Source organism: Gekko japonicus, unplaced genomic scaffold (assembly GCF_001447785.1).
Source record: "Gekko japonicus isolate JY-2015 unplaced genomic scaffold, Gekko_japonicus_V1.1 scaffold93, whole genome shotgun sequence".
Taxonomy (NCBI): Eukaryota; Metazoa; Chordata; class Lepidosauria; order Squamata; family Gekkonidae; genus Gekko; species Gekko japonicus.
This window is the reverse complement of record NW_015160838.1, coordinates 1,748,942-1,773,903: the sequence shown is the minus strand read 5'-3', so window position 1 is coordinate 1,773,903 and position 24,962 is coordinate 1,748,942. Positions and strand designations below refer to the sequence as shown.

The following is a 24,962-nucleotide window of genomic DNA, read 5'->3' as shown; positions in this document are numbered from 1 at the left end:
GGGAAACGGGCGGAGTTATTTTGCTGCCCTTCGTGCCCCGTGTTGCGTTGGTTCCCAGTTGTTATGAGAATGCACGTTATGCGAACGAATCAGGTGCATCTCGATGCCTAGTAGGAAGAGACTGGTGTTTCTGGTTTTAATGAAGGGGCCAGGGGTGGTCTTTGTCGATAAAGTGTTCGAACCTGTCAGTGCTAATGCTGGGAGGCAACGTGAAGTGAAGGCCTTGGGCTCGAAGCGGGGGTTTTGACCTCCAGGGCAGCTCTGTAAAACAAGATGCTGAACTAGAGAGGCCACTGATCTAATCCAGCAACCAGGCCTGGTGTGTTCTTGGAGTGTGTGTGTGATCTGTAAAAAAAAATAGGTATCTTAAAGTTGCTTGTTGCATGTGCTCCTGGCCAAGGGATGGGGAAGTGGTATGAATGGTTGTTAAGTTTGTTGCTGCTGTTTATTAGCTGGAATGTTTTGGGTATTTTGAAGTTCCTGGCATGTACAGGCCTTGTTTCAAGGGAATCTTTCAACTACGGATCTGTACACTGACATTATAGGTCTCTTATTAGAGAACAGATGAAGTCAGCATACATGTGTATTCACCTGTTTTTCTTGCAAGATGAGTTTATAATCTCTTATAGCAGATATGGTTTGCTGTGGTGGCAGTGTATGTATGAAGGCTTGGGTTTCTGTGAAAACAGTGGAGTATGTTTCTGTTGTGAGGTTAAAAGTTGTGTCCTGTGGGGAAAGTCTCCTGTTGGCTGGCATATGTTTGAAAAAAGGCTGTGCACTTAAATATAAATGCTTGTATGTGACATAAGAGCTGGGAGATCTGTCTCTGATTTAGGTAAAACAAAACTGTGCTTCAGTCTCCTTGTTTAAGAAATCATGCACTTACATTTATGTATCAGTTTGGTGAAACCTTTAATTCTGTTTTAATGAACACAGATGTAACAAAACAAAGTCTTAAGTCCAGTACCACTGGACTCAAATTTTGTTTTGCTGCTTCAGACCAACACAACTACCCACCAGATTCTATCAGAGATGTAACAAAAAAGGGTTTCACAAATTTACAAATAACATTGAAGTATTTGCTTTTCTGCACAGTAATAACACAGTAAGTAATTATGGAGAGAGGTGACTTTAACAGGCAATTATTAACTCACGTAAACAGTCTCTTAAAGGAGCTAGGCTTTGGTTCAAGTAAATTGTTGTACCCATGTTGTAGTTCTGTAACTGTGCTGTCAGTTAACTGCCCAATGTATTGTATCTGGTTTCTTGTAGCAGCAGCTCAGCATCTCATTTTCATTAAAAAGGAGCCTTTTAAACTAAGTAGCTTAGAGTAAGTATTGTCACGAAACATATGGAATCTTTCAGATATGGTTGTAAAAGGTTTTGAGAGGTGGTTAGTATTACTCTAGATAGCCGAAGACCTTTATAAATAAATCAGAAAAACATTCTTTTAGGTGGTAATCTCCAGGCTTGTAAATGTACAGAAAATTGTAAATAACTCACTTGTAAAGAGTAAGAATTGCATTCAGGCAGGGAAATTATTGTAAAGTAGATGAGAATAGGTTCTTCACTTATACCTCTCCCCCTAGCTGTCTTGTTGTACAAATGACTTGCACTGATATGCATGGACACAAGAACTAGTTTTTGAAGACTTCTGTCTTCATGAATTTGCTTGCGAGGTCGTGGTACTCAGAACAGCAGATGAACTTCTGAAAGTGTGGAACATTAATTGATTTCATTGCTTTATTGTTTTGCTTTGCAGAGTACACAGAGGCTTCTTATGGAAGAAAGATGGCATTTGTTCATTGGTAACCACAAAAAGTTGTAACTTTTTGAAGAAATTTTTATATTAAACCTCTTCTCCGAATTAGTAGAGAGAAGCAGAACATTTGCAACACATTTGCTGCATTTCCAGGATTTCATTCGTTTTGACTGGAATTGGTTACCACTTAACTCTAGACTTAATTCTAGAGTCAACTATTATGCAGTGGTAGAACAAATGCTTTGTACTCTTCCTTTGCCTAACCCACCAGGTTGTTAGTCTGAAATGCTGCTGCTAGCCCTTTAGAGGAAAAGTGAAAACAAATGTAACTTGGCGAGATTGTTTAATTGGTCCTAGACTCCATAGTATCCAAATAATTAATAGGCTCCCTCCCCTGTTAAACTTCAGTTATCACAGAACTAATTTGTATGTCCTTATACGCATCAAAGACCTTATGTATTCAGTTTCTGATAATGATATTGGAACTATATAGATAGCCAGCTTTTGTGGTATCTTTGGGAGGCATTAATGCACAATTGAGATCACTTATGGATTGCTTATGCCTTGACATCCTTGAACAAGAAGTGTGCTTGCTGAGTGGTTTACAAAATTTTATATAACGAATTCTGCTTCCCTTTAATGCGTGTTGTGAGGTGGATATTCTAATCCATGTTAGTGACTGAAAAACATAGTTCTTTAGTTTGTCACCATGATTTTGCGTGTACATTGGTTCCACTTGGATTCGTGTGAATGAACTAGATGCTTTTTCATGAACAAGAGTGAGATTTGTATTCAGGCATCTTGTAGAGAAAACAGTTAAAATATAGACCATTTTAATAGATCTGTGAGAAAGCAGCCCACAAGAATGAAGTACCAGAAATCTAAGTGCTACAGTCTTGCTGTAAGATATGTCTGCTTACTGAGGAGTCTGTCCCTAATGTTCTAGCCTGTCAAGACAATCTGTTGATAGATACTGATTATTGAACTTACATCTGTTGAGCAGGGAAGTGACTGCTTATGTTCTTACAAAATATTTAAGATTCTAATTCATTCCTCCTTAGCAACGCATTGATAGATGGAGACAGATTCGGCAAATGGTGCTCATGGGTCCTCCTCACTGCTCAAAGCACTGGAGGTCCAGGAACAAGATGCAGTGGGGTACAGAGAAGAGAGGGAGTTGTATAATGATGTCAGTCCTTGCTCTTCCACTGCTAAACTTTTCACTGATGCAAGAGGAGAGTGAGGGCAATATTGCCTACTTCCCTCTCCTCATGCATTTTGTCCACAGGATTTCCAGGACATTTGCCACCAGCGTTCTGGAGGCTGTTGATTCATGGACTTTTGCCACCAGCGTTCTGGAGGCTGTTGAGGCACGGAAGGTGTGGGAAGATTGGTAATCTTGAATACACTTCTGCTCAGGATTTGTCCATTCCAAGTATTTGTAGAAGTGCTTTGATTTAGTAAGGCTGTTCTCATCACTGTTTCTAGCCAGTTTGTTGTAGTGGCTAAGTGTGCGGACTCTAATCTGAGAGAACTGGGTTTGATTCCCCACTCCTCCACTTGCAACTGCTGGATGACCTTGACCAAGCCATAGTTCTGGCACAGCTGTTCTTGAAAAAGAGCAGTTTCTGTCAGAGCTCTCTCAGCCCCACCTACCTCACAGGGTGCCTGTTGTTGGGAGGGGAAGGGAAAGGAGTTTGTAAGCCACTCTGAGACTCCTTTGGGTAGTGAAGGGCGGGGTATAAATCCAATCTCGTCTCTTCTTCTTCTTTGAAACTATCCACAACTTAGGTAGAAGTTAATACTGTTGAAGCCAACATTGATCTTGTGAATACCTTTGACTTCAGAATGGCTGTCATAAACAGAGCTGGAAAAAAATCCAGATTCCTGTTTTTTCTCTGGGAACGTAGAGTGTCAGTTCACTGTCACAAACTTGGCAACAGTGTATTACACTAATTAACTTGAGGAAATTTTAGGGAATAAACTTATTTCAAACAGGCATTCTGTTTGCCTTGTAGGTCAGTTGTAGTAGCGTTATTTAAATACTGTTATAGAAAAGTGAATCACTGTGGAATGGGGGAACTTCAGTCTAGTCTTGTGTTTTTTTTTAAATGAGAAACTTGTGATCACCACTGAATTTTAAATTGACTGTTTAGGAGTGCATATAGTGAGGGCCATTGTGGTGTAGTGGTTAGAAGACAAGGCCGATGGAGACTCAGGTTGACATCTCCACTTTCTGTGAAAAATTTACTGTGTGTACTTGAGCCAGTTGAATACTCTCAGCCTAACCTACTCTATGGTCATTGTGAGGATAACATGGGGGGCAAAAACTGTATCACTCAGAGCTCTGTGGGGGAAGGATGGGATGAAAACGGTGCAAGATCTCTGAACAGTGAAGCCATAACTAATCTGCATTGAATAAACCTCAGTATACACTCTTTGCTTAAAGCCGTAAATTACACTGAAGCACAGTTGGCCGAATCCAACATTCTGTACGAGATTCCCAACAGCTTGTTTGGTTTAAGGCAGTACACCAGAAACTGTCCCAGTGGTATGCTTGTGGCTCAGACCTACCCTGAATAGTGGCAGAAAGATTTCTAGAAAAATCTGGGTTTTGTAACCAGTGTAATTTGAACTACAGACACTTTCTCAAACTCAAAGTTATGTTAGACCACCAGTTGGTTTGATAAATATCAGGAGCATAGCAACAGAATTTATGGTTGAACCATATTAATTTTCCAACCTGCACTGCAGCAGGACTGAATGATTTCAGGATTATATAGCTGTCTTGGCTTTTCAGCTGTGGGATAACTGACTCAGTATGAAGGACAGTGAGACCTGATAAGATGTTTGCCCCAGGTTCACATGCAGCTGGCCTTAGACCAGCAGTATCCCTGTCTGTAGATAAATTATAGTAATCCAGACTTTGTCTTGTGGAATTTTGTATGTAATGGTTTCTACTTCTCTATTGCTGTCATATTCTTGATGACTTCACTCTCCCATGGTTCTCTGAGAATGTTGAGTTATGACCTTTATGTCCTTGACAGGCATTGGATAAAAATGTATAGCTTCTGGCCTGATTGCTTTGGGGGTGAAAGTATAAATGTTTTGCAACTTGATCCTATAACCATGTGACTCATAAGTAAATCCTACTTTGTTCGTGGGGGGGCCACCTTTCCCCTGCTGTCTCCTTTGTTCTTAATTCTTTTGCAAAATTGTGTCCAGCATACGTTTACATTCTTTCTTATTTAGGTAATGGGTTTTTTGGAGCTATATCATCAAGTGGTTTTTAGTATTAAGGTTTTATTTATTTCACAGAATCCCTAGTTATAGAATGATCTGTAAAACACGTTAGTTGCATAGTCTAGTGGTTAGGAGCTTAGTTGTGGGCTCCTGGTGAATGTATCCGCGCAGTCATGAATAACTGGTAGGTCTTAGCCAAAGCCACCATCTCTCTTAGGGGATAATAGGCCCTGACGCGTCTGTTATAAGGATTATTGAGGATGAATGTGAAGCTGTTTGAGGACTTCAGAAAAATACTATATTTTAATAATAGTTAAGAGTATGCAAGAGGGGGGGCAGTTGATAACTTGTAGAGGAGAAATCTGAACCTCCCCTGCGTCCTCCACCTCTCGCTTTGCCTGACAATTTACTTTCATCTCCGGTCATGTGGTCCCCCTGGTCATGTGATCCTCCCCCCAATTCCTACCTGTTTTTGGGGGCCAGGGGAGGAGGGTATTTGACCTATCAGGAAATGTATTTGCATAAAATGTGCCCTGCCCCGAGTGCCCCCATCCTGTGCAGATTTTTTGATCTGTAAAAGGTAAAAGTTCCCTTGCTCGAAAGCCAGTCGAGTCCGACTCTAGGGTTGCAGTGCTCATCTCCGTTTCAAAGCCGAAGAGCCAGCGCTGTCCAAAGACATTTCTGTGGTCATGTGGCCGGCATGACTAAACACCAAGGTGCACGGAACGCTGTTACCTTCCCACCGAAGTGGTACCTATTTATCTACTTGCAATTTCTTGCTTTCGAACTGCTAGGTTGGCAGGAGCTGGAACTAGAGACGGGAGCTCACTCCGTCATGCGGCAACTCAGGTCTTAAGATATAATGGAAGTGGATTCTCTGCATCCTAGTCACAAATTTCACTGGAATGAAGATGATCTGGGGAGTGTTTTTTGTCAAGTGTTTTGGTTTTCTGTGTTTCGGTGATTGGTATTGTGTACACATGTACAGTTTTAAGAACCCTGGGCTTGATTACAGCAAAACAGAAGCAAAACTGAAATGAGGATTTTCTGGTTGAGCGACCTAGGGTATGAAATTTGAAATCATCCCTCATTCTCATTGTGCTAGTTAAGAGGACAGCTGGGTTTATTTTGAGTTGACTATGAATTGCATGTTTTGGAAATGAATATTGTTTGGACTATGGAATTTAAAATGTGATCACTTTCTGGATTACTAGCTGTTTAGCTAATGATGTTAGCAACTGATTTGTTTCTGTGCCTGCTGTGTGGGATGCTTGGGATCTGGTAAATTTTCTGAGTTCTAGATTGTGTTCTTCCAGCTTCAAGATTCCATTGTACTGCCAGTTTGGATTGTGCGTACTACACCAGCCTGCAGTTCTTTACACAGTTCTGAAGTTCCCATGGCTAATAACACACTGTAGCATACTGCTGACAAGCAGCCGTGGACTTCTGGGCATGGCCCTGAAGATGTATTAAAAATAAAATGTTAATCCACTTGTCCCTGCATGCTTCAAGTGTCACGAGTTACCCAAAATTATAGCTGTAGCAAATGAAATAGATTGTATGCAGGCCTGCCAGAGTTTACTCATTTTCAAAGTGATGTTTCCATTTACTTTTATTAGTCTGCAGGGCTAATTCTGAACTGTGAGTTAATGCAAAGGTGTACTTATTGATGGGGTCTTGTGATTGGAACAAATACCTGGACTGACAACAGAACATTAGCATTTGAGGTGTTTTTATGGACCTTCCACAGACTCTGCAAGATTTGCAAATCCTGTATTGTGCTTAGAACAGAGAAACAAATGGAAAACTTCAGATTTTTGTGTGTGTATATATATATATATATATAACACGTTCTGTAGCCTGTACCCCTTTCACAGTCATACTTTCTCATTTACACAATATTCAAATTTGCATGCACACCTTTAGATAGATATCTGTGCATTGTCAGTAGTGCCGATTCCTTTCCATGTATCCATTCCCACCATCAGACAGTATCATCTGCTGCAAGGCCTCGTGTGCTGGTAGCCTTTTAAAACAAACAAATCAAACAAACCTCAGTGGTTAGAATGTTAAATAGCCCAGAATGCCTTGGCACAGCAGCCAAGAGTTAGATCTTATGAACTGCAAGAGGAAGGTGCTCACAGTTACATACCTTTCCTGTCTCCTCCAGCAGTCTGAGACCTCCCAAAAGCTGGTGTTGAATGTCATGAAGAATCACATGGACAAAAAGCTGTGTGTGTGTGCGTGTTCACATGCACAATGTAGGATGGAAACAGAACTCTCCCTTGCCTCACCACTGGCAGAAGTAGTAGCTGGGCTGGTTTCAGTCAGTTCCTCCTCCTCCTGGCTGCAGCCCCTTGAGCTGCACGGCTCTTTCTCCATACAAGTCCTGCAGCCTTCAGTATCAACTTTTCAGTCATCTTGGATCTGCTGGGGGGAACAGGCAGGGTGGGAGAAGATCACATCTGCCACCATTATTGTGCTTTGTAGGATGCAACTCATAATTGGGGATTGAACTAGCTCAAGTCAAGCCAGTCCACATAGGGTTGAGCTCCCATTTCTTCTTCGCTGTGTCCATATAACTACCAGTTTTAAGCCTATAGCTTTAAATTATGGTAAGAATAAACATTTCAGACTTCTGTATGGCTTTTGAAACGACCGTGTCATTTCCCAGCTCTTATTTTTCTAAGCTTGCTGCTCATTTGGAGTAGCTGCGGACGATGACCAGATTCATACATCACAGCCAAACCGTGGTTTGTTGGCTGTGGACACCCCATGGACTCTCGCACCACCTGGTTAGTAGCTGTCCTCTTTTGAACAAACTTTGAGGAGGAGGAAGGAACCTGTGGATGTTGAGGAAGACTGTGAGCACCCTGTGGTTGCATTTGAAGCATAGCTTAGTTGTTGGCATGGATCCAGCCAGACAGTTCCAAAGACTGAATGGCACTTAAGCCATCAGAAGGGAGGCAGCAATTTCGGCTGATTTCCGCCCTCACTGCAGACCTATGCTGCCTGATGCCATTCCTGAGGGTCTGCTGATGCCTGGGACCAAAATTTCAGGGGGCTCAGTGGACTACCATGGGAGCAGGGAAGTAGTAAAGTCCCACTCCACAAAGTTCATGACTCTGCTAGATTTCCCTGATTAATTTCTTGCTTTCCACATTTGAAAAGACTCTATCTCTCCCGGTCCCTATCATGAGGAGGAAAAAGACTTGGCTTTTATACCCAGTTTTTCTCTCTACCTTAAGGACTCTCGGATCTCCTTCCCTTCCTCTTCCCATGACAAAGTACCTTGTGAGGTAGGTGGGGCTGAGAGAGTTCTGAGAGAACTGGGACTGGCCCAAGGTCACACAGCAGAGGCTTCATGTGGAGGAGGAGTGGGGAATCAAACCTGATTCTCCAGATCTGAGTCTACCTTTCTTAACCTCTACACCACACTGGTTCTCATGCTCACACACTCTATTTGCCACAGATGGCTCATCACATGGTATTCCCCGCTCTCATTCTAGTTTTGAAACACCACCCTCTGGCACTTTCTCAGAGCACAGCTACAGAATGTCTTGAGACCGCGTGTGAACTAATCAGTCCTTTTCCATAGTGCCTGAATGTACACATGTGTGTGAGTCGTTGTTAGGAAATGGAAGACACACACCGCCTTTTATTTGGCTCTGATGTGTGGGAGACTCTTGTGGGTAGAAGGGTGTGTCCTTACTCCCACTCTCTCTGAGACAGGCCCCAGAGGTTAGCATAGCAGCTTTGTTTAACTACAGTTAGTGCCAGCAGCTGTTTCAAGCTCTGCTGTAAACTCAGAGAGCTTCTCTCAGGAGGCACAAAGTCCCCGATGGAGGTGAGACCTACCCTTATGTGTGTGCGCATGTGAGCAGGTGGGGGAGGGAGGCGTGCACTGAAGAAATCCCTCTAAGCTCCTCACAGCCTGTCCCAGGTCAGATCACTTCCTGTGCTCTCTCCACACAGCAGTTGTGGGATTTGAGCTGCTCCTAACGCTGAGAGTAAGAATGGCGGAAGGCTGAACATTTCAAGTTCCCAGTCACCTCCCACAATTACTGGCCGCATGGCTCATTAGCTCTTAGCTGATATGCTTCCCTACTTTCTCTGCGTGTGGGGGTTTAGGTATTATTTCTGTCTACAGTGCTCAAGGCTGTGTACAAATTTAAAAGTGGTGTAAAAGGAAACAGTGTTGGGTGCATGAAGTGATTTTATGAAGCAGCCTGCTCAGAATGGGGTAAGCCAGAAAGAACCAGAGCACTTAAAAAACCTTAAGAGAACAACATTTTAACTTAATGGTGGTAGCTGTATAAAGGTATAGTAGCGCAGGCCTCCTTGGGAAGGCTGTTGTACAGTTGAGGAGCTACCACTGAACAGGCACTTCATAACTCCCATTTCTGTACGGTCATTCTTGCAAATGAGATGCTTTGGTTATGTCTTCATAGTGCTTATTCCTCTAGTGTCTCCCCCCCCACATTTCTGGTTCTGTGTCCAAGGCGCTCACTATATCTACTTGTCCCATTCTGCAAGTGTCCCTTTCTCCCTGCCTATCCTGCATGTATTGGGCTTGTTTGCAAATAAAGGTATACCACAAATACCTAGAGTCTTACAGCAATTGTTCTTCTCACAAGGAAAGCTAAAGATTGGTTTGGCTAGAGATGTGACGACCCAGATAAAACGGATTTTAAAAAAAAATCTGAAGACTTTCCCCCCATTTTTTCCATAGAAAAATGAGAATTTTGGGGAGCACCGAAACTCAATCCCCCCCCCTTTCTGGAAACGATGGAATATTTTTTTTAAAGTCAAGATGTTACTAATTCAAACAGTGTGGAAATTTTTATGTAACACAGTCAATAGCATTAGTTAATTCTTGTCCCTACTATAAACATACACAACATATATGTGTCTTTGTGTATAATTATATATATAGTTGAGTTTGGTTCACAGTTTTCTGTGTATGGTAATAACACTATTGAAGAGTTTAGTATTCTTAGTTATACATTTTAGCTTGATATCCAAAAAGAATACTAACCATATTATGACTTTTGTTTGCTACCAGAATTGTGCTTCCTCCTTTTGTTGATGGCAAAAACTAAGATACAAGTACTTAAGCAGCAGAGTGCTGCAGTTTGCAGTATCTTAGTTTGTAGAAAGGAAGCATTTGTACTTTTAAATTTCATGACAATATCAAATAGTACAATTCATATGCCAGTTTATAAATGATATGTTTTATGTTAAAGCATAAAATAGTTTAAGATTTAATGAAGCATAGAATGTATTTCAGGTTTTTTCCAAAATTTCCTAACATCCCACTGGGGAGAGGGGCTTCAGAATTTCCAGAAATTTTACTACTGGCAATCTCCCCCCCCCTCCAGAATATCTAGAGCCTTTACATTGCTAGGCTTGGTATTTGGAGGAAAAACCTTGCTGGCAAATGAGATGCTTCTACATTGCCTATAATTTTATGTATGCATGCAGTTCCCAGATTTCTACCTGCCCTCTTTATATTTTCACCACAAACCCTATTTGTTACTTGGATCGCATGCAAAATGAGCTTTCAAGATCATAGCTAATGGGCTAAGAATTCTTTAGTGCTACCAGGTGGTGTAAGAAATACCTATTGATTCAGTGACCCTGGAACTCTTTCCTATTCACTTGCATCCCTACCCTGTGTATTCTAAAGCTTAATTCAAGTAGATCAAAGATCAGGAACCTTTGGGCAGCTGTTGGCTTTTCAGGTTATGCTGCGTGTTCTTGCTAGCCTTTGGAGATAGCATCTTCTTTCCGTCCCTTAGAATTGCCCCAAATATTAGCATGAGGTGTCCCCCCCCCCCGTGTGTTTGTTATTCAGGAGACCTCCACTGGATGCATATGTATACTTATTTTTCATTTTTATCTGGCTTTTCTCTCTGATCAGGACCTAAAGCAGCTTTCACATTGTTCTCTCCTCCTCTACTCAGTCCTTGTGAGGGTAGGCTAGGCTTAGAGATTATCATGGGCCCAAGATCACCTGGCGAGCTTCTGTGGGAAAGCGGGGATTCAGACCCAGTCATCCTAGTTCATAGTCTGGTACTCTCTCCGCTATAATTATCATTGTATGTTACATTGCCTAACGCATGCTGTGCAGTTGTCCTCATGCGGAACACAGTGACATAACTCCCCCCCCCCCCGCCCCATGGTTTCCCACCATAGTAGGCTATGGTGCGCCTACTGTAGCTTGAAATAGCAAGTGCTTTTCTGTAGTGTTCACCCCTCTCTTTACTGTCCTTTTACGTTCTTAACGTCTGCTCAAAGTAATCCAGCCATTCACACTCCAGTGGATCTTGTTGGGGGCGGTCATAGAAGTCTAACAGGTTTAACTAGTGCTTGTTGTTCGTCTGTAGAACAGCTGAGCAGTAAAACAAGGGATCCCATAACTTTATATTGAGTACAGCCCTATATTCATTAAACTGCTCAAAGGTACAGACAGCTGCAATCTGACGACGGGAGCTTTGACTCTCAAAAGCTCCTACCCCAAAAAACTTGTTGGTCTCTAAGGTGCTATTGGACTAAAATCTAGATATGATCAACATACTGTTTGCACGATGAATAGCCAAGGACCTAACTGATGCCATCATCACAGCCTGATTCACCTGTGCCAAGCCCTTAGAGGTACAATGAAGTGCCCCTGAACAGCTACAGAATTCATTGCTTGCCACTGGAAGCTACTATAAAGACTCCCCAGTCATCAGGAATTAGGTCAGAAGTATGTGGATTGGCATGTGTGACTGTGCTGTAGATGTTACAGTTTTACGATGCCTCTGTGTGTCAAGGAAGTTATCTCCGTGTGCTTAGTGCCCAGATGTTCTGCTTGACACTGAGAGCCCTAATTCCAGGAAGCTATGCATTTAATTGGTTTCAGTATCTCTCTTGATCACATCTTCAAGGAATATTTGATTCCTTGTACCTCCTTTCTAAAGAAGCAGATCTAGTTGCCACAGCTGGCAAGAAGTGTCTTCAATGCTAACCTCCTTCTTGATGTCTTCCTGGACAGCATCTCCTGGACCAGTTGGTTACGTTTGTCCCAGGGTATCCTGAAGCAACTCGTAAAAAGAACCTGGCCCCACTCATTTGCTTCTCTCTAACATTGACCCAGTGATTCAACACTGGCAATGCCCATTTATTTACATGAACGAACTTCACATCAGATCGGACCCTAGAACATGTATTTAACCCCAGCGATAGTAAAAGGTAAAGGTTTCCTTTGCTTGAAAGCCAGTCTGATCCCGACTCTAGGGGGCGATTCTCATCTCTGTTTCCAAGCCGAAGAGCCAGCGCTGTCTGAGATAGTATCAGCTAAATGAAAGACACTTCCATTCGTGTAATGGAAATTCCTTGATCCTTGTCTCCTCCATGCATCCCACTGATCTGCCTAAAATGCTGTCCCTTGGGATGGGGGATTGGTTGAAAATTGCTCCCCCTCCCATTAGTGATAATTATCATTTGGATCCAGCCCATTGAGCATAGTGGCCAACAAGTTACTTGGCCGATATGGGGAGGAAGTTAGTGGCTCCCTAGCTAGGAGGATTGTAGATGAGCTTCACACTTCACAGTCATCCGCTCTGCTTGAGGTACCCTGCCCTCTTCTGATAGGCACCCTGAGATAGAAATCCTGTTCACCAGCTTTGCCACCTTGTATGTTGGAATGTGAAATGGGGGTGGGTGGGTTGTTCTGGGGAGATGCTAAAGCCAGCTGGGAGATTTAATTGCTTATAGGAGCACAGGAGCGTTAAGGTCCTGAAACGCTACAGTGTTGAAAGTTGCTATCCCATAGCTACCTAACAAGCTGTTGGGCATCCACCTTGAAAATAGTTCTCATCAGAGAAAAAGAAAAGGTTTAAACGTTGGTTTCCAAAGTATGCACAGAATGTATGGTATGTGTGAAAGACAGAGCACTGGGATAATCAGAGAATTTCAAATTCTGATGCTAGCCTCTCTAGAAACAGTCAATGAAATGCCACGGGGAATTGGTCATAGACTTTAGCTAAGTCACTACAAATCTAAAATGCAGCGAATATTCTTTAAAATCATCGAGTGTGAGATCAAATAGCAGTGTTGTGCCTTCGTTGCAGGAGAAGGAGCAAACTGACAGACGTGCAAATCATATATTCAAATGAGAGCATGAAACTTGCAAATTAACTCCCACATCTCCCTGTAGATGGAAGCTTAGTTCTCACTGAAGTAGCAACTGTGTCTGGGCTCTACCAGTTCAGACTGTGAGTGGAAGCTCACTTGATTTCATTCCCCCTCCATATTAAAAAGCACACAATAGAAGGTTACCATTTCATGGGGCGGGGGGGGATGGGGGAGATGAGGTAATTTAGGAAGAAATGCGAGCCAGAAGCAGGTGTTTAGTATTCTGAAGTTTAGTGGCAGGTTGGAAAACAAGTTTTGGGAGGCCTCGGTGGAATGTAAGCTGTACATCACGGCACCGGTTTCAAGAAGGGAAGGAATGTTCCAGCTTGCTTTACAACCAAACCCTACCTAGCTTCCTATCCCCTACAGGCTATGCAGAATTTTTTTTTTAACCTTACAATGGAGGAGAATTAAAACTGCTGCTTCTTTTTTTAAAAAAACTACTTTTTGTAATAACTGTGTTTTCAAGACAGAGCCTGAGTTTTGAGGCCTAGCTTCAAAAAGATTAATGTTTCAACATAGAGCTGGCTTCGAAATGCAGTACCCCTGCAATCTTTGTATATGTTGTCATGACCCCCAGCGGGTTGCCACCTTCGTCAGCCACCGCTCTGGACTTTGGGTCCCTTGAGAAGGCCCAGAGTACCCTCCCAAGCCCATCCAAAACGCCCCTTTTCAAGCTGAGAACATAGGCGTGATGACCAGGCAGAGAACACTTACACAAATGGTTTATTAACACAGTAATGGGGCATTGAAAACAAGACAAGGTGCTTTAAAATATATAACAGTGTCTAAAGGCAAATAAATCAAATCTAACGTGACTACCTATTTCTTCCGATTCCTACTTCAAGGCCCACAGCCTTCTATACCAGGCCTGTCTGTACTCACTCTGTCCCAAGTGAGGGATCTTTCTCTCAGACCAGTCCCCTCAGTTTTACTCTGTGTGAGGCAAGACCACAGAAGAGAAAAGAACACAGTTTCCTCACAGCACACAGCGTTTATATCACAGTCCCCTTCAGTTTAGCTCTGTGAGAGGAAAGAACACCATTTCCCACAGCCCACAAAGTATGTAACAGTCTCTTCACACAATCCCTGGACACTGATTGGTTACAACGGTCGCTAAGCATTGTGGGGATTGTAGGCTATATCTGCTTTCCACTGCTGTGCAAGTCTCTCCTGGGACCAGGCCACACTAGGCCTTGCTCCCAGTCCTGCACAGATCATGACATATGTCTTTAAACTTAATTTAAAAAAAACCTCACATAAATTTAGTCCGCTTCTGCCGTTACCCCAGTCAGTTGACTGTAGCCATACTTTGCACAGTGACAGTCTCTTCTGAGTGTAGATAGTTTGAAAAGAACAGCTGCTCGTCTGGAGCAGAAGAGCTAAATTTGAGTGTTGTAGCACCTTAGAGACTAACAAGATGTTCGAAGTATGAGCTTTTGAGAGTCAACGCTTCCTTTGCCAGATTGGACAAAACTTTTAACTCCTAGAGAGCTTTGACTCTCGAAAGCTCTATCTGGTCTCTAAGATGCTAGGTAAAGGTAAATGTTTCCCTTGCTCGAAGGCCAGTCGAATCCGACTCTAGGGATGTGGTGCTCACCTCCATTTCCAAGCCGAATAGCCAGCGCTGTCCAAAGACATTTCTGTGGTCATGTGGCTGGCATGACTAGACGCCGAGGCGCACAGAATGCTGTTACCTTCCCACTGAAGCAGTACCTATTTATCTACTTGCAGTTTCTTGCTTTTGAACTGCTAGGTTGGCAGGAGCTGGCGCCAGAGATGGGAGCTCACTCCGTCATGCGGTACTCGGGTCTCGAACTGCCGAACTACTGACCTTCTGGTCTGCAGTTCAGCGTCTTAACCACTTGAGGCACCGTTGGACTCAAATGTAACTCTTCTCCTAAGTGGAGGTGCTGCTCCAGCGGCTCAGGAGGCTGCTGTTTCCATGTTTGACCATGGGTTGGTTTACTTGCCCTTGAATGCTTTGTAGTGTCTAGTTAGAAACAATAGTTGAGGCGCAAAATACTTCTTCCGTTGTGGACAGCACTCTGCGGCTCGGGAATATTTGCATGAAACTTTATTTTGTACGTTTTTATTATACCCTTCCTCCAAGCAGCTTAGGGTTCCTTGTTTTCTCTCCATTCTTCCATTTTATTTTCACAACAAACCTGTGAGATAGTTTAGGCTGAGTGTGAGTGACTGGCTTTAAGGATTTCCCTAACATAATACAACATTTTAATCCCTTTGGCACAACAGCTGAGTCCAGTTCTGGAGTATAGCTGGAAACTGGGTAGAGAGTTCCACTAATGCAGTATGGTTAGTTGCTTTCAAAACGTGGGCGGTATCTGGTTTTCATTCACAGTACACCAAAGCTTGGAAGTGGATTTGGAATGTTATGAAGACAGGGGCTGCGAGCAGGTTAGGACCAGTTTTGATTTTAAGTGGGAAACTTAACTTTTGTAAGGATGATTTATTTCATTGGTTGTCTTATTTTAACTCTAAGTATTGAAGGTGCCATCAGACAACACTTGGTCAGTGTGTGGATTAGAGCACCTAAAGCTGCTCGATCAAAACAGCATAACACTCTACTATGGTGCAAGCAATTTCTAGAGGCCAGGCAATGGGTAGAATTACACCTTGTCCATTTGGGTGTCTTGGCAAACCACCACTTTTGCAAGTTGGTGTCAGACAGTGATTCCTCACCATCACAAGCCCCCATTCTCCCTCTGAGGTGGAGGACATCTTGGTGGGTGATTCCGACCCAACTGAAAAGCAGGCAGGAACAACTTCTTTCCACTTCCTGTCTCTTTGGTGGGAGTCACCCATTGTTTCAGTTTCTATTTCTGCCTTGACTGGGAGAGCAGTTAGAATAGGCTATGTCTCACCTGTTCATCTAAATTTCTTCCTTTTAATTTTTGTCCTACTCTTCTGTTTCTGTTTTGTGGTTTCTGCTTCCCTCTAATCTTTCCTTTTATTCTCACTCTTCTGTCATGCATCCAAGAAGAGTAGGGTTGCCAACTGGCACTTACCCTTACGGCGGGGGACTCTAGTTCGGCTCCCAGCGCGCACGCGCCGCATGCACGTCATAGGGAAGTGACGTCATGGCGCTGGGCACGCTGGGGGTGGGGCCACGACCATACAAGGGAAAACCATAGAGTTTTCCCTTGTATGACCGTGGCCCCGCCCCCAGCGTGCCTGGCTTCATAACGTCACTTCCCTGTGATGTGCACGCTGGGGCGGGGTTCCCCCCGGGGCCCGATTCCCTGGCGTCGGGGAACGGGCCTCTAGGACGGGGGGGTTTCCGCCCCCCGGGGGGATTTGGCAGCCCTAATGAAGAGACAGCAGTGAAATAACCATTCAGTTGGGCAAGTAGCAGTCGACCATGGCGGCCATTTTCGTAGGGGCTCAGCTGGTCAGGATTTCAAAGTGCCTCTTTCAACCGCTTTCAGTGGCGCATCATGAGGGTATCAATGGCTCCTTCTTAGAAGGCGCATTAGAAGCCTCCCACATAGCAGACCCTGGTTTAAATGCTGAGGAGACTGTATGAGGAACCATCCTGAAAGCCAGTCCCAAGATGAGAACTGAAAAGCAAAAGTGTGCCAAAAAGAGGCACCATTCCTCCCTATTGACTGAAGACACGGCAGCCATGTCTGAGCCTGCCACCGGACAGGGTCATGCCAACCGACCGGGAGGAGGATGCGGAGTGGTCTGCCCCACATCCATAGGCCATAAAAAGGCCGCAGGATTGAGAGGAAAACATCCAGGTTGCATTTCATAGCAACAAGTCGTGGCATCCGAACCCACTCTTGACAGAGACGCAACGCGTCTCCTTGTGAATAATGTGCAGGGATCAGGACCCTCAGCATTTCCCCCTGAATTTCTAATCCTACTGAGACAAACTATGCAGGAAAAGATTGCAAACTTCTGCCAGGGTGGAGATGAAAGGCACAAACCTCATTCCTCCCCCTCTTCCAGTCCTTCCCCTCACAGGCAAAGGGATATGGAAGGGACACCTTCTCCCAACGAGAGTCCTAGCTAGCCCACAAGGCAGCTAGGAAGGAAGATTATACCAAAGAGGGAGAGATGACTCTCAGTGAGAAAAAGGCATATATTCATAGTGAAGCGGAGGAAAGGGAAGAGGAATTCCTCTCAGATGAGGAGGAGGATGAGAGGGAAATCCCAGAGCAGTCCATAAGATTCTTTAAATCAGAAGACTTCCATTACCTTTTAACCATGACAGTCTTAGAGCTGCAAGAGAATCCCTTAGGGGAGGAATTGGGCCCTTCTACATCAGACCCCAAGGGTCAGCCCAATGGAAACAAAGAACTTTTCCCTAGGTCTGGTGCAGCATAGAAGGTATTCCCATTCCCTGAATTCTTTGAGAAGCAGCTAAAGGCAGAATGAGCAAAGCCTATGGCCAATAGGCAATACCCTAGCTTTATCAAAAAAACCTGTGTGCATTGCCATCTTTCATTAATCAATTGCTTCAGGTCCGATTAGTAGATGCTCAGTAGCAGCACTACAGTCATCTGGGCTCCTATCTGAAGATGGTGAAGGCACAATCAGAGAACGCACAGATAAAAGGGCCAATTTTGCTCTGAGAAAGGCTCACAAAGCTACCACAATGGCCATCAAGGCCTCAGCGACTGCATCAGTAGTTTCAAGAGCAGCTGTTGTCTGGACCAGGAAATTTCTTCAGTTTATTCCTGCCAGCAGTCGTCATCTGGTGGAGGGAGTCAACAGAGTGCTCAGAGCGACTTCATTTACAGCAGACGCAGCATGAGATTCCCTAAACTTTTCTTCTAGAGCTCTGGCACCTGCAGCAGCCGCAAGAAGAACTTTGTGGCTTTGTGCCTGGCAAGCTAACTTCAATGCCAAGGCAATAGTTACAGCTTACCCATTTCAAGGCATCAGACTGTTTGGAGACTCTCTTGACAAAATTCTCATTGAAACCAGAGACAAGAAACAGCAATGCCCAGAACACTAAGCTGGACACACAGGAGATCTTTTACGAAATACTCCTTTTGTTCTCAACATGTCCCTTTAAGATTTAACAAGGACTACAGAAAGCAGAATGGGGTTCCTCTGGACAACCTGTCAGAAGAGGGCCACTTAACAGCCGCTTCAGCCAACAATTCACAAGCAGACATGACAAGACTGTTCAGTTTGTTTGTGACATCAAGCCAACCAAAGCACGACTATTAATCACTTCCAGTGGGGGGGGGGGAACGATGCCTTTTACATTTCCAGGACATGTGGATCAACTCTCAGACAGATAATTGCTCCCAGGAAGTAGTCACCAGAGGGTACTCCATAGAATTCATCCAACCTCCACCGGAATATTTCCTATCCTCCCCTGCACACAAGAACCCAGAAAAAATTTGCAGAACTCATGCAGCTATCCAACATCTTCTCACAATTTGGGCAATAGAACCTGTCCCTTCTGTAGAAAGGGGAGAAGGAGTTTACTCCATATTCTTCATGGTGCCCATAAAGAACGGAGATTGGAGAGCAGTCCTAGACTTGAAGTTTATCAAACTAAAGCACTGAAGAATGGAGACCCTAAGGTCTATCACAGAGTCTTGCAGCCAGAGGAATATCTCACTTCAGTAGATCTGATGGAGGCGTACCTCCACATTCCAATCTTTACAAGACACAGAAAATTCCTTGGCTTCTATGTCAATGGATCCCATCTGCAATTCAGGACTCTTCCATTCAGCCTCTCAGTGGCACCAAGGGTTTTCAAGAAGATCTTGATAAATCTAGTAGTAATGTTAAGGAAACAAGGGATTCACATCTACCCTTATGTTGACAACCTATTAATCCGGACAAGTTCAGTGTCCAAGTCACTCCAAGACACGGAAGCAGTGGTCAGATGCCTACAGGATTACGGGTTCCTGATCAGCTTTCAGAAAAATTCCTTGAACCCGACACAGAGGTTAGAACATGTTGACATCATATTGGACACAACACGCAGTTGTCTCTTCCTAACCAAAACAAAGGCAAAGAAAATGAAGGAGATGTCTCAGGTGGTCATCAAGAGCAGGTTTTCATCACTGATGACACTTGTGAAATTGATGGGCCTACTGATTTCAAGCAGACACCCTGTTCACTGGGGTCGATTACACATGAGACCTTTACAGCAACTCCTGAGACATTTCCAATTACGAATAATGAACAAGGAAGAGCTTTCTATTCGGGTTCCCCTGAAAGTAAGAACTGTCTAGTCTGGTCGACAAGAATGTCCAGTCTATTACAAGGAAAGACTGGCATACCTTGGATCTAAGGTGTACTCTAAAAGCCTTCATTTGTAGTACAGAACATTTTAGAAGAACAGATTCTTTATTAATTTCGATCTTGTCACCTAATACAGGATGGAAGATGTCAAAATCGGCCATCAGCAGCACTCTTAAAGCTTGTATCATTGAGGCTTGCAAAAAGCAAAGTTAAAGCATACTGGCGAGAATTACTGCATATTCAGAAGTGTGGCAACCAACGCAGCCTTCAGTAAACACGCTATAGTTGAAGAGGTCTGCAAGGCAGCCACTTTGTCAACATCAACCTTCATAAGACACTACAAGCTGAACAATTAAGACTCAGCTGATGCAGCTTTTGGCAGAAGAGTGTTGCAGCATATTCTGGAAACAAGACAATCACCCACCCAGGGTATAGGAACACTGCCTTGTGAGGTCCCGCAAAGGGGTCCTTCTCTGAGGAAAGGAGGACATCTTGTCCCTCCTGAAGTCATCATCATTCTTAACTCTTCTGTGCAGCAGGGTCACTTCCTGTCCTATAATTCATGTTCTTCCCTTTCTCCTTGTTATAGTTCCAGAGTGTTAATTCTTTCTTTATTCAGGAGTTAGTTAACTGCTTTCGGAGTTAACAGAACTGAAAGGATGGGTGACTCTCACCAAGGAGACAGGAAGTAGAAAAAAGTTGTTCCTGCCAACCAGAACAGAGGGTGGGAATCATCCACCACCCACCTTCCTCAGAGGAGAAGGACCCTTCACAGTAAGTATCCAAGGGTGTGAGATCTGAACGGAACTTTCTTAGGTGTGAGATCTGGATGGAACTTATGGGCAACTCCTCAAAGGTTTTGCTTGGCTTAAATAAAACCTCTCAAGAGTAACAGGCAACCTAGTCCATGTATAATGTTTAAATATTTTTCTCAGCAGTAGAACACTTAAACAGGTGACAAATATTTTGCTTGCCACTTGTCCGCATGAAAAGATTATTTGTTTGAACCTGAGGGAGAAGGGCAGCTGCAAGTTACTAACTCCGTGTTTTCTTCCTCCTTTGTGCATTTTAATATTCTCTCCCGCCATCTCTTAGGGGTAAAGATACAAGGAGTGGGGGAAACATGAATATGAAAATACTTTAAATCTTTCAGTGTTCCAGCTCTTTTCCAGTGTTCAGTATAAGTGGAGAAAATGGCTGTCTTCCCAATGATCTTTCCTTTCTTCCCCCTGACCTGCACATTTCTGGATTGAATTTTTGCAGTGAACTAACGCCACAGTGGTTCCCTCACCCAGGATGAGGTGCCAGAAATAAAGAAGGGACTCTGGGGAAGATTAGCTAAAGTTGTCGACGGGGGAGGATCCAGATGAGCATTAATTAAAATTAGATGCTGAATATCCAAAGAATGGAAAATGATGCAGAAAGCAAAAAAGAAGCTGATGTTACCAGAGAACAGTGATATGGGACCCTTGCTATATCCTTCTAATAGGATTTAGAAAACTGTGCTGAGAAAGCAGGGATTGAATGGCACAATATCACAGTATAGGAGACATAGTAATTACATTTTCAAGCATAAATAGAAGTCTGTCTGGGATTGCAGTTCCTGGAGGCATTTGTGTATGTGGCAGTAAATGAATTTCTCACTCCTGTGATGGGTTCTTCAGTTGAGAAGATATCTCAGCTGTGTGAGTTAAAGCCAATAGTTACAGGTTTTAACCAGGACAGGAAAGTGCTAAATTTGTAGGGAGTGTGTCATAAGCACATGGCAAACTTAGTTTTCTATTTCTAGAACTGTTGTAGCTCTGTGTATTAGGTTAGTCTTGTAACAAATGCTTCCTGTTTTTTCTCAGGTTGGGATTCATTAAGCTCTTTTTAAAAAAAGCATGTGTAAACAAAAATGTTATAACATGTGGCCCAAGGATTTCCCTCTAGCTAAATATTTTTTTAAATTTTACTTCATTGAGAGGTGTAGCTTTTTAAAAAACAGTTCTCGGAGGTTTCTTTATTTAGCTAGATAGACAGTCTTAAACTGGCACCAACTATCCAAATACTCCATTGACTTGCTATTTTTAATGTTCTGTTGTTAGTGGTGTTCTAGCGGATATTAAGAGTGCGCAAAACGTTTTGAGAAGTAGTAGTTTTCTCTACTAGAATAATGACTGATTAATATACTTTGATTACTTCTGCATCTTTGCGAACCGCTCTCCAAGTAACAGTATATTAGATAACACAGCCTATTTTCTGACTATACCTGTTTTTGAAGTGTTGGAATAATTCAGAGTCTAAAGATTTCATTTTGTCAGACTAAAAGGAACAAGGACCTATTTGAGAGGGTTGTCTTCATGGATTTGACTGTGGGAAAGATTGTAAAGTCGATGAAAAGTATTCCTTTAATTATTGTTAGCATCACCACCCTTCTGTTTGTGGGTTTGTGTGCAAAAATATCAAATACAGGTTGTGTATATGAAGTCTTCTCCAGTCTTCTTGGAGAAGCCTTCATATACACAACCTGTATTTGATATAGAAGACCCTGACGCTGGGAAAGATTGAAGGTCAAAGAAGACGGGGACGGCAAAGGATGAGATGGTTAGACAGTGTCATCGATGCAACGAACATGAAATTGAGCCAACTTCAGAAGATGGCGGAAGACAGGAGGGCCTGGCGGGAGCTGGTCCATGGGGTCGCGAAGAGTCGGACTCGACTGCGCGACTGAACAACAACATATGAAGGCTGTTGCTGTGCGCGATAGGGACAAAGGGATAATAAAAACCGTTTTAGCAGGAATCCCCTTTTCTTGCCTGACACCAGTCTCGCACTTCCATGTCTTCAGAATCTACCTAAGGAAGGAATAAAGGGAAATCCCTGACTGGGGTTGACACCAATGTCATGAAGGGGTTAACAAAATATGCTGGCCTGGAAATTGTAGGGGTTGATAGGTGAAGGAGCTTCCCTGCGGGAAGGAGAAGTTTGCATAGTGTGGGATGTATGGGGGGGGGTGGAGATGAGAGATATGTAATAGGGATTCTGAATACCAGGAACTGAGTGATTGCTTTTTCAGCTGAGTTCTTTGTTTCATTCCATTCTTGCTCATGGCCTTAACTCCTATCCCTTCATTCTGTGCATTCAGCTAAAAAGCCCAGGAACCTGTTGGGCCAGGGGTGCTGGAGATAGCAGATTAGATTCCATGGAGGGTTTTTCCTGATCTTCCCCTTCATTCTGCTTCTCGAGGTTCTGTTAGCCAGGAGCAGCATTTCAGGGGGTACTTTGCACTGCAGCGTTATGGGGGTGAGTTTAGAGAGTTGCACTCTGCAAACAGAAATCCTTCCATCTGTCAGCAGGATCCAAGCCAAAGGATGGAAGATAATAAGTTTTCAGGAGAGAATAATACACACCCTTTATTTGTCTTCTAGCAATGGTGGCTGTGAACTCATTGTCTCACTTTCCAGCCCTACAATTATTTTGTGCCCCCCTGGGGAGGGGAGAGAGAAAAGACAACAGTAGCACAGGCACGGACTGTATCAGATGACAATTTCAGCTTGACAAAATGTGAAGGCTTTTCTCTGGCTCCTGATAACAAAGCCAAATTTCCAAATGCCACTAAACCAGACTAACGAGCTGCACCATTATGAAACGAACAAGGCTAATTGCATTTGCGTTTGTTGTACTGCTAGGGAGCACCTTTTAATAGTTTCGTTTTGACTATGGTGAAAAGAAAGAAAACCATTTTAGGAGAGCTTCCAAAAGCCAGTTGCTCTTCCACCATTGGGGCCTTGGCACTGGCGTCCAGGTCCAGTTCTAATCCCCCAAATCCTTCTGTCCCCCTCCCATCCGCTGCACAGAACGCATGCTAAAAGAAGGAGATTTGAGACAGTGCATGCAAATCTTGTTCCTGTGCTCTGGTGTTAGCTTCCTTCCACAAATACATATGGAATAACTTTTAAAAAATCAGAAAAGTTTAAAGCATTTTCCAGCAATTTTTTTTTTTAGTCAAATACTTGGGAATTTAAGTTACCTTGTAAACTGGTACAGTTCTGTGCATGAGTAGATTAAAAATACTAAGTGAAGCAGTAGGCGTGTGTGTGTGTTGACTTTATTTTAGGAGAGTGACTCAAATGCACGTGCACGTATGAAAATTAGCATTAACCTGTCAAAGGCTTTAACGGGGTTGGATCTGTGTTACTCTGTGGGGGAGCAAAGGTTGGGAAATGAAACTCATGAGACAAGGCTTTCCCACCGCCCCTTCTTCTTTCCCACCGCCCCTTCCTGTTGTCAGCCACTTCCCCCCCTTTCTGCTTTGGAAGAACCTGGGCACCCTGACAGACAGTTTGAGAGGCTAAGTGGGACTGTACAGTGGAAGGAGGAAACCAACCCAACTCCTGCTAGCTTCGGTGTCATTGCGTCAGCAGAAAGGCTCCTGTCGATCCAACTCATGTCTTGCATGATAGGATTTATAAAGGATACCAAACCTCAAGCTGTTAAGTATGCTCAAAATGGCTTGTCCAGAGGGAGCCCGGTTTCATCATTGTGAAGCTGCATCATTTTAGTCGATGGTTCCTCGATATTCTGATCGAGTTGAAGCCTTGTGCCTCCTACTGCTTTGCTCGTTGTATGGTGAAGCCCTTCGTTCTTTAGTCAACAAATGTGGAGTCCAGTGGCACCTTTAAGACCAACAGAGGTTTATTCAAGGTATGAGCTTTCTTGTGCAAGCACACTTCATCACACGAAAGCTCATACCTTGCTTGAATAAACCTTTGTTGGTCTTAAATGTGGAGTCCAGTGGCACCTTTAAGACCAACAGAGGTTTATTCAAGGTATGAGCTTTCTTGTGCAAGCACACTTCATCACACGAAAGCTCATACCTTGCTTGAATAAACCTTTGTTGGTCTTTTTTAAAAATGATTTATTCCCTCTCCTAAAGAGGAGAGATATTTCGCTTAAAATTAGAAAAAAAGGAAGGGTATACAGAGGGATAAAGAAAAGATTGAGTGGTGTTAATGTATTAGTATATTACTCTTTTATTATTAAAAGTTAATAGTCCATAGTTTCTTCTATCGCCAGACATTCTTCTTTTCTTCTATTTCTGTTAAATATGGCAATTAGTATATTAGTAATGTCCTTCTGGGATTAGTTTCTCTTCCAAAGTGTAATCCGAAAAAAAAAAGAAAGCTTTTAAACTTTGGGGTCATTTCCTTTCTTGTTTCTCAGGTTATATTTCAGTCCCGTCGCTGCTCCGCCTTCCTCATCCTTCACCTCTCCCTCCGAGCTGCTGTCTTCCACGCTTAATGTTGACATCCACTTGGCCAATTCTGCTCCTTCTTCTTTACTGGCGTGCCTTTTCAAAAATTCTTGAGCCTTGAAGATAGAGTCTATTTTTTCTCTTTTCTCTTTAAACTTGAAAACCAGTCCTTCGGGCACCAGCCATTTATAACTGATGTTTTTGTAAGAAGATGGTCTCAAACCCTTATATTCCTTTCTTTTCATTCTGATTTCAAATGGAACAGCTTTCAGGATTCTGATCAGTTGATCTCCAATCTTCAGT

The 24,962-nt window shown here is 43.3% G+C and overlaps 1 protein-coding gene across 1 annotated transcript in view; it reads left to right on the top strand.

Annotated features, from left to right (window-relative positions):
* The window catches only part of WDR20 (WD repeat domain 20), a 58,787-nt gene that overhangs the window by 546 nt on the left and 33,279 nt on the right, over window positions 1-24,962 (top strand). The gene's annotated exons all lie outside the window — the stretch shown is intronic.